Here is an 11,009-nt window from a genome sequence, read left to right as displayed (position 1 = left end):
ACCCACAAATTACTCTGTTATTTTATTATTCTATTATTATTATCATTTCTCTATTTTTCTCTTAATTATTCTTTTAATTTCTATTTAGTATTCATTATTGATTTATTCAAAAAAAAAAAAAAAATATATCCATATAATAATAATAATTCTTTTCTTCTTTCGGCATTTGGCCAAATCCTGACTTAAACTCATGTTTTCTTTTCTCTAGTTAACACTAACCAGATGGGACATTTTGACCGTATGGGTATCAAGTTCAGAGGAATGGCTCAGAAACGAAGGTTTGAAGAACTAGCCGCTAGAGAGATGCTACCTAGTTTATATGCTGATGATTGGGCTATGACTGCCCTTGGACTGAGACAGAGTGTCCTGTTTTGCTGAATCAGATAGGATGGGAGACCTCCCCTATCCTGAGACATTTCACCACCTACCGGAGACTCACACTAGAATTCCTTAGTTCATTAATCTATCTACCTAGCCATGGAAAAGGAATTACCAGAGGTTTTATCCAGTTCAGAATGTTCAATATGGAGTACCAATTTAATATTAGAGACTTCACCAACCTTTTGGGTTTTCCTACCTCCTTTGATACATTCACTGTAAGCCAGGAAGAACTTTTTGAATATAGAGAGCTTGAACACTTTTGGGGTAAGCTGACTGGAAATGATGAGCCCGAAGAACATGAGTTTCTCTCTGGAAACATACATAACCCGGCTTTTCGCTATTTCCATAAGATCCTGACCCACACTTTATTTGGGAAGAAGCCAAATAGTACTTCAGTTTCACGTGATGAACTCTTCATCATATTTTGTGCTTCCCAGAACCGTCCAGTAAACGGTGCTACTTTTATGTTAGCTAATTTGGACCACCTTATCCAGGATGAGCGAGCACCCATTAGAATAGGTGGCCTGATAACTATGATAGGTAATGCTATTGGATTACGTCAGCCTATGCTTGACCTGAACCCTTTTTGTGGCATTACTACTCTGAGTATACCTTTCCTCTTCAACACTATGTTTATAGCAAACATAGGGTCTGATGAGTTCGAGCTTATTATTGATAACCAGGTTCTCTGCCTATTCACCATGCCCGATCCTAGAACTAGTGTTCATAACCAAGGAACTGGCTCTATAACCTGAATGAAACCCCAACTCCTGCTGGATCCACTGAATCCATCCAGGATTATGAGATTTGTGATGACTATGAGCACTATGTTGACCATATCTCTCTTGCTGAATCTGACCCTCAGACTCCATCCGGCTACTATGATATTGATCCTCCTCCTCAGCCTGTCCTGACCGAAGAATCAGCCATGCCTGATCTCCGACATCATATGCCAGGAACAGATATTAAAACCGTCATTGAAGCTTTGATGTCGGAACAAAACGCCCTCAGGGAAGATTTCCACAGCTTGAGACTTGCAGTCCTAGAACACATGAGCAGCACGGCAAGTCAGTTACGTATGTTACGGCATCATGTTAACTCTTTTGCTCCTCCGGCCAGAGATCCGAAGATAGATGGAATTTAGTTATTTTTCTTTCTAAGTTATTTAGTTTTAGGCTAGATTTTTTTTTCATTAATGTTGTTTAAATTCATGTTTATTTCTATTTCATTTCATTATTTTCCCTTCCTGTAATACATTATGATCCTTTTTATTGAAGCTGTTTAGTTAATTTTATTATGCAATGCCTGTTACGCTCTACTGTTGTTACCCATTATTATTATACAAAGCAAGTAAGCATGCACAATGCATTAAAATTGCATACTAAAAAATGATCATAAGCAAAATGAAACATTAAAATACGCTACCAAAGTAATTCTGTGAAGCGCCACTGAAGCCTTGCCAAAAAGGATGTGTGACGAGCGTCACACACTCCATGACGAACGACACGCTTAGTGCCTGTTACGAGCGTCACAGCCCTGTGACGAGCGTAACACCTTCAGACCAGTGAACGTTAAGGAGCCGTTGGAGACGAACGTTACACTTTAATTTTTTTACATTCCCCATTCATTTTTCATTTACCACACTTAATTACTTTTCAACCACTTTTTCTTTCAATCTTCCATTCCTTCTCCTATAAATACCTACCAAAACTTCCTTCATTCACCACAAAACAATTCTCTCATATCAAATACATTTCTTTTTCTTTCCAAATCATCCCTTCAAAAATTCATCACAATGGCGGGAAATCAAAATTTCGGAAATATCATCTTCCGATCCGGAGATGACAACTATCAGCAAGAGCAATTCGAGCGCTTCCAGCAGCGAGGCGTCGCTCCCACCAGGTACCACGATTTAACTTGCTTGCAACAATTAGGCTTACTCCAAGGTATCGAGTGGTGGATGCCGTAAAGCCGATTTAACCTTCCTTTGCACTCATAACCAACCCACCTACCCTTCCCTAACCTTAGAATTCCTAAGTTCTTACGACTACACCACTCCCGCCGGTGAAGGTGAATTTCTAACCGGTACGGCAACCTTCCGTATGTTTAACACCGAGTACTCTCTAACCCAACGCGAATTGAGTGCCATGCTACAATTTCCCACAGAAGGTCTGCTCCATGCCAGAATCCCTCCAACCTCAAACTGGAACACAGTTCTAGTTTTCGACCTTTTTAAGAAATTTCCGGTATAGATACCTACAACTGGGAAGAACTCCTTCTCTCCCACATCCATAACCCCACCATCCGTTATTTTCTCCGTATCCTGCAAAACACACTTTTTGGAAGACCAAACAACAGTAAGGTTAACTCGAAGGAGTTATTTTTCCTCCAGTGCGTTTTCGAACCGGATACTAAGGTAAACGCCGCCTCTTTTCTCTTTCATCATATCCGCACCTTATGTGCTAGAGGCCGGCAACCCTTTATAATTGGTGGATTAATAACCTCCATAGCACTTGGCCTGAAACTAGGGGATAAACTCCAAACTTTAGAATCCTTACCTCCCCTGTCTATGGATATCAGCTATTGCCGCTCCAGCCGCCTGATTAAAAACAGAGTAGGCGGAGGCTATTATCTTATGGTGAACAACCAAGCAGTCCCAAGTGTTGTGCTACCCAATACCACCCTAACCGATGTCACAAACCCGGACCGCCACCTCTACGATCTTAGCGCTCCTGAAACCACCGAGCCTTCACAAACAAACCAGCAAACAGATGAGTTTGAAGAAATGGAACAAGGTGATCATCCGCCAACACAACAATCAGTCCCGCTAAACCCTTCCAGTAATGCAGCCGGCCCATCCTCCCAACGTCGTCGACGAAGACGACCTGCGACCAACGACTACATTATGGATGCTATCGATGGTATGCAGGCACAGAATGCAGATATGATGCAGATGATGCGTCAAATGCAACAGCAACAGGATGCTCGGAATGCCATAACCGACCAGCGGTTTACTGAGTTGTTTAGCAGATTCGACAGCTTAGACATACGTCAAAGATCACCAGGTCCAAGAACCAGAGGCGGAAGGCAGCCTTAGTTGTTATTTTCTTTTTCCTTTCCATCTTGTATTTCATTTCCTTAAAACATTGAGGACAATGTTTAGTTTAAGTATGGGGGGGGGGGGGGGGGGGGGGGAAACAATATTCTTTCCATTCTCATTTTTTTTTTCAAGTATGCTATTTTCCCTTTCATTGTTATTTCCCTTTCTTATTGTTTAAAAAAAAAAAAATATTATTATAATATATATTTATTTTAAGTTAAGTTCCTAAGTGTGAAAATTTTCTATTATCTATTCCCCTCAATTTCCTGAGCCATAACAAAAATTTTAACACACCCAATAAATATAAAGGTCGCCTACTCTATAAAATTTGAGTGAAATCAAAACAAAATCATTACCATAACAACGCTCTGAGAACCTCAATATGTTAGATCAGGATAAGTACCTATTATACCGATTCCTTGAACTTTTAGTTCTATGGCAACCCCAAGTAGTTTATACAGAAGTCAGCACCATCTTAATAGCAAACTACGTGGAGAGCCGATGAATATAAGTGAATGATCCCCAAAGTAACCTAAGATACATAAATATATCAAGAAATGCACTAATTAAATTAGGTGATCCTTACCAGATCATTTAATCTAAAGGTTGCAGATCATGCAAAAGCACAATACGAAAGACCCATTACGAGTTGGTTCAGTAGGAATCTGGTACTGAACTTGGTAGGGCGGACTACGGTTCGATCCCCCGCAATTTGCAATGGACTGAATAATGAAGTTATCCGACTTATGTACCAGAACTTCTAGCTAAAAGCGGATCATAATCACTAACCGGTTACTCCACTATGTGCGCGAAAAGATAAAGGGCTTAATGTGATTTCGCTAGAATGAAAACGGGTAAAATAAGACTAAAGGAACCAGGATAGCTATCATAGGGTACTTGAACTGATTGGCATAAGGTAGGGTTATCTAAGTTGTAACGGTAGTTGTTGATGTCAAGATTAAACTCAAGTCCTCCTAAACAAAAATCCATTGGCAACCTAGTACGAATTGATGTGTGCTTTAAAATTTCATCTGGCTAAAACTTTTACTATACTGAATTTTGCTTGAGGACAAGCAAAGATTTAAGTATGGGGGAGTTTGATAACACGAAATTATATCACATTTTAAGACTTAATTTAATTAGATTATATTATCATTTACTTTAATTTATCCCATTTTATCAGATATTATGCAGTATTTCTTTTCTATTTACATCAGGTACCCATTTTGAAGCAAAAGTGAAAAAGGGAAGAAAAGGAGGTGTAAAAAGCAATAAAAAGGAAACAAATAACCAAGACCAAGCCCAGCCCAAAAGAAAGCGCACGTTGCCCCTGTGACGGGCGTCACAAGGGTTGTGACGAGCGTCACGCGAAGTAGCCTTGTGACGGACGTCACACATGGTGTGACGAGCGTCACACCAGTCCACTAGCTTTTTGGCGCAAGTTACGCTCTCAGAAGAATGGAAGTAACGTTGAGGACTTCGTGTCCTATTCCCAAGCCGTGTATTTAGCCATGCTGAAGACTCGTAGGAAACGCAAGGCAGTTACCAAGGCTATTATAAATAGCCATCTCCTCTCTTTGCCGTACACACAGTTTTTGCACGCTCAGTTTTGCGGAAGCTCTGCCAAATTTACTTTTCACGCCTTTGCTTATTTTTCTTCCTTTCCAGCATTGTTCATTTTATTTATTTCTTTTGCAAGTTTTACTTTCTCTTTTCCCTTGCAATTTATCTTCCCCGTTTTTAGCTTTTAGATATTTTTCGCGTAGTAGTTTCTACACCGGAAACTACTGTGCAACTTTATACCGGATTTAACCTTACGTTATATTCTAGTTTTATTTCCTTGATTTAATTTACTGTTTAATTGAAGAATCCAAGAACAAATCCTACCGGCTTGTGGTGGAGTGTTCAAGACCATTGTATTACGCATTCAGGTTCTTTAATCGTTATTTAATTTTTAATGTTTTATTCTATTGTTTATTCATATTGCCTGCCTGGAATGAGTCTGTTTATGCATGATATAAATTCTTATTTATTTAGCATGTCTGGCTAATTTGCCTAGGTATCGGTATGTAAAGTAAGCAGAATAAGGGGTCGAGACTGAGTCGGTCTATCTAAACTTAAAATTAGAATCAATCTTTTTACGGTCTCAACTTACAGGTTTAATAACAAGATTTTTTACAAAAAGTAAAGAACATAAAGAAGTTAAAACCAACAGAGCGAGAGTTTGAGGTTTTGACTGGACAGTGTGAGTTAGGCATTAATTCTAGATCAGGGCGAGAGCAAGTTTTAGAGTTAATTAAATTCTGACCTTTTCCAAAAAGTATTTTTAAAGATTGAATGTGAGGACGAGAGTTAAGCATTTGGATTTAATCATATAACCTAAGTCAACAGAGCGAGAGTTTGAGATAAGGGTGTTTAAAACGGTCAGTATTTTCTTAAAAAGAGTTTCTGCAACTTTATTGCTTTCAAAATATGGTTTTTGACTTAATTATAAGTGACAACAACATTAATATAAAATCATGGTTTATTCAACAGAGCGAGAGTTTGAGATAAAACCTTTAACCAATAAAGTTAACTGAAACGATTTATTTTAAAAACCTAGAAACCGACAAAGACTTGATTCCCTAGTTTTGACGAACTACATACCGATATCCGTTTTATTGATATTTAATCTAGATATTAGTTTAGCTCTTAGTTTTTCCCCAAACAATCAAACATTTTCACCTTAGATTTACGTAGTAACTTTAGATAACGGTATATCGATTCATAAGTCCCTGTGGGATCGATATCTTTTAAAACTACGCGATAGAACTGTGCACTTGCAGTTTGTATCCCATTCTCGACTCACACAGTCGAGCGATCATCCTTCTTGCTGATTTTGACCAGTCGAATTGTTGTAGCCTCCTCTGCCTTTGTTTCAATTCCAGCTACCTTTGCCTTTTCTTTCTTTTGCTGGTTGAGCCTGCAAAGCCATATTACTCTTCGACTTTCCTGCAGCTCTTTGTTCATGAGATTCAAGCGTCCCTTGAAGCTCTTCCTTTGTCAGTTTTGACAAATCTTTCGACTCTTCTATGACTACTACCACATGGTCGAACTTTGGAGCCAATGACCTCAAGATCTTTCCAACAACAGATCTTGATGTCAACACTTCTCCACATACCTTCATTTGATTCACCAATTTCATAACCTTGGTGAAGAAATCAGTTATGCTTTCATTGTCTTCCATATGAAGCAATTCATACGTTCTTTTGTGAGTTTGTAACCTCGCATTTTTCACCTTCTCTGCGCCTCCAAACGATTTCTCCAGAATTTGCCATGCTTATTTCGCCGACTCTGCATCACTAACATTTTCAAAGTTATCTGCATTAACACATTGATGGAATATAAAGAGAGCTTTATAATCTTTCTTCTTCAATTCTTTATGTGCAACCTTTTCTTGATCTGTCGCAACTTTTACAACCGTTGCTACTCCTTCCTTCACAAGATCCCAAAGATCTTGATAACAAAACACAATCTTTATCTGCTTGTACCAATTCTTATAATTGTTGTTCTTGAGAATCAGAAGATTTGCTGGAAAATGCCCGTTTGGATGATTCGTTGCCATGGTGATTTTCTTCCCACGAATCGATTAAACCGGGGCTCTTGATACCAGATGTTGGAAATCCCCAAAAACCTATGGAAAATTTCAATCAATCTTGATGAACAAGATTGTTATCACCCACACAATAGCAATGAAAAGAAGGAACAATGGAGAAATAAAGAGTGTAAAGAACGACGAAGGAGAAGAGTAATATAATTCTGCAAAGTTTCTCTACCCACAAACTGTGGAAAACTTCTTATTCACTTTGCAACTACAAAATACTGTGAATACAATGTTATGAATGCTCTATTCACTTCATTACAAGAATACATGTCACTCTCTCTATTTATAAATTTAGGTTAACTTGGACCTTAAGCCAAAACCCAAAATTATAAAAGCCCAAAATAACTAACACTACTAAAATAGGCATAGGTGGTTCAACACTTCCTTACTCTGTCGAGCAATCTGCTTCGACACAAGGAATTACAATTCAATAATCCCCAGCTCGCTCATCTCCAATATCTCTTGATCAGTTGATCTAGGTGGTGCTCCTGCGATATATGGTATCATATAAGACTGTGACACCTGATAGAACCAATGAATGTAGCATTCTACAACAAGCTAAGGATCAGGAGCTGACACCATGCATTCATCATATGGTATCAATTGATTGTAGAAGTTATCGAGTATGACATCAAGATCTCTGCGGCGGACTGTTGGAGGAACTGACATGGAGGGAGATCTTGGAATAATTTGAAGATACCTGAATTGGCGCATAACCCTCTCAGACAGATGCATATAAGAGATGTATCTCCGTAAAAATGTGAGATAGTAGAAATTCTAAAAAATGCAGACAATGCCCTAAAAACCAACAAATTAGTATGCATGTTTGAACAAAGTACCTATTTTGAATATAACTACTGCAAACTAATGTATTTTAAACAATCTATTTGACCTAATACATGCATCACAACTCAAAAACAGAAAGAAAATGAGAAATTTATCAATTGAGAGTTGTTGCGCGAAAGTTTGATTAATGGAATCTACCGAGATTGACTGTAATGTAGTTGAAGCTTTAAAAATGACATACTTGAGTCTTGCTCAGAGGTCTTTGAGGGGTTTGTGAAAATGTAACAAATGAAAAATGAAGGTTAAAACTCAATGTTTTGAATAAAACCTATTCGGAGATGCATCTCTATAACACTCACTAAGCTTAAAAATCAATGTTTTGAATCAAGGGTTATTACGAAGATGTATCTTCAAAAATATTTTTGGGCAAAATAGGGGTAACTCATTCAAGACTTAAAGGTGTGTAATTTGAAATGCGTTCGGAGATACATCTCTGAAATCTAAAAACTTTTGTAAATTTTTACAAGTGAACTAGCACACCATGTGGTGGATAAAGTAATGTCCATTTGGATATTCAATTAACTCCACTTATTTTCCAAATTTTATTAATCATTCATAATACCTCTTTTGCCAATTCAGTGACAAGTCTAACCCACAAAAGGGTATTTAGATGATCCACATTTGAAATATTGATTGCATTAGGCCCATTAACATTAACCACTTCATCATCACGAGTTGACCCATCCGACAAAAACCTCTTCCAATACCAATTAGTTTTATCCATTGAAACAATCGGTATCCGATTGAACTGGATCTCTGATTCGGTTCTTTCTCCACCTCCAAAAAAACGGTTGTATCGAAACCAAACCAATAGTTTTAAAAACATGAAATTTTTTAAAGAAACCCGAACCGCTACAGAATGGATTGAACTTCCACCTGCACTATCACCCGACAAGAAACATTTGGCGATGTCATCAAATTTTTCTAAAACAACGTTATTTTGGTCGAGAGATTTAAAAATTTCAAAATAGTCGTCGTATTGAGAAGGAAAACCATGCTCAGAGGCAAGACGGTAATTAACCAATGCAATGATGGTGGAAAATTAATGACAAAATAAACTACAAACAACATTATATAGAATGAAAGACGGAGAAAACAATACAAAACCGCCACCGTAAAAAAAACACGAAGTCAGGGAGATATGCATGAACAATGGAGTTTGAAGAAGGGGTTAAAAGATGAAACTAGAGATTACGTGTAGGGTCCATGGTGATATCAGAGGAAGAAACTCTCTCGATAGAGTTAGAGTTAGGAAGAATTTTTCTATCAAAAAAGTTGAAGAAACGACAATTAGCGGTGTTGTTGGAGCGATGAGAGGCGAAAATAATGGAAGAAATGGTAGACATGATGAAGCGAATGTTCCATGCAAGGAGTGGTGTGGTGGTTGAGGCCATGACGATTGATGATAATGATAGTTGTTATTATTGGTTAGTGAAAGAAGATAAGAAATGAAATAGAGAATAGTGAAAGCAACTGTATGTGTAAATATGCTGGAGAAAATATGGATGAGAAATTAGGAGAAATATATAATTTTATTTTTAATTTTTTTAAATTGCTACTAAATCAACTAATGTTATAACATATTTTTTATAATGAAAATAATATGGAATGATTAATTTATAAATGTTTCTGTAAAAAATATAAATATAAATTGAATTTAATTGAAATATATTGATAGTGTAAAATGATTTTAAACCGTCAGTCAATATTAGACGTTGAATATTGAAATAAATTTGACTTTTATTTTAAAAATCTATAAAATAATGCAAATGAAAGATGTTGATGAACCAATGTAAATCTTTTTACACTAGCCGTGCATAGTAATTAATTCCATATAAATTTTAAATTTATTTGATTACTATGACAAGACATATAGAACAAATGTTCATTTGATACACATTATAGAATAAACAGAAACGAATTCAGAACCATAGCATATTTACCGAGAAAAAATCAATAATAATCTCTGGATAGGTTTTTAACAATCACTTCTATAAATAACCATATAAATGATCATTTTGATAAAAATCTTATGTATAGGTAAGAGTTCTTTCTTCTATATTTAAATAAAAAGGCAATTTATTGAATAAAAAGAAGGAAAAAAAAGGTGGAGACATAAAATCTAAGAGCACCTCCAATTGAGGTTTTTCAACTTGATTCGCCAGCCTGAAATGTATTAGTGACTTTGTTTTTTTCAACAAAATGCCATTGAAGTTGGACAACATGAGGCACTGCTGCATTATTGTCTTAAATATAAGGATCATGTTAATAATTGTTTCCGGGATATTGGTTAAGAATTTTAAATAAAAAATATATATTATGTTCACATAATATTTATTTTTAAAAAGTTGATTATTTATATTTTCAATACATTAAATACACATATATTTAAAAGGGTAATCCTAACTTGTGCCTTAGGAGCACAAATTAAAAACTAAATAAAGAAATATTATTTTGAAAATTGTGGATTGGTTTTACTAAAAATATATAATTAATTTTTAAATTACTTCTTTCAATACAAATGCTTAACATGGTGATGTACCCCATTACGGTTCGATAGCTGTAGTATGCAACACACTAGCAGCTATGGCTTGTGAGACTACTATGAGGTAAATTCAAGTCTAACGTTCTGTCGCTCTTCTCGTCCTGTTTTGAGCTGGATGTTCCAGGCCGCTTCTGACATGATTTTGCAGGTTGGTAAATCAGAAACAGATGCATACTTTGGTGAACAATTAAACGAGTTATCAACCTCAGTCATTGAATAGCTGTCAACACCCGAGTTTTTGCTCCAAATACCCCATATGTGAATTTTTTTTCCTGATATGCCCTGTTTTGAAAAAATTTTCCCAGATTGCCCCCTTTTTCTCTTGGGCCTCGTCACTTGAAGTGACGAGGGGGTGCTGAACGAAATTATGGCTCAAGGGCTCGGCATATGGATTGACGAGGGATTGAACGAAATTTTATGGCCTCATGGACTCGTCACTTGAAGTGACGAGCTGCTAAAGGAAATTCTTTTTTTTTTTGTTTTTATTTTAAATA

General features: G+C 36.7%; 1 pseudogene; it reads right to left on the bottom strand.

The window, feature by feature from the left end:
* Positions 1-8,441: 8,441 nt before the first annotated feature.
* LOC127103928 (probable carboxylesterase 18) lies at positions 8,442-9,364 on the bottom strand (annotated as a pseudogene).
* Positions 9,365-11,009: the final 1,645 nt, after the last annotated feature.

The sequence above is a fragment of the Lathyrus oleraceus genome, chromosome 1, assembly GCF_024323335.1.
Source record: "Lathyrus oleraceus cultivar Zhongwan6 chromosome 1, CAAS_Psat_ZW6_1.0, whole genome shotgun sequence".
Taxonomy (NCBI): domain Eukaryota; kingdom Viridiplantae; phylum Streptophyta; class Magnoliopsida; order Fabales; family Fabaceae; genus Lathyrus; species Lathyrus oleraceus.
Note: the sequence above shows the minus strand (reverse complement) of the source record. Positions and strands in the feature narration are given on the sequence as shown.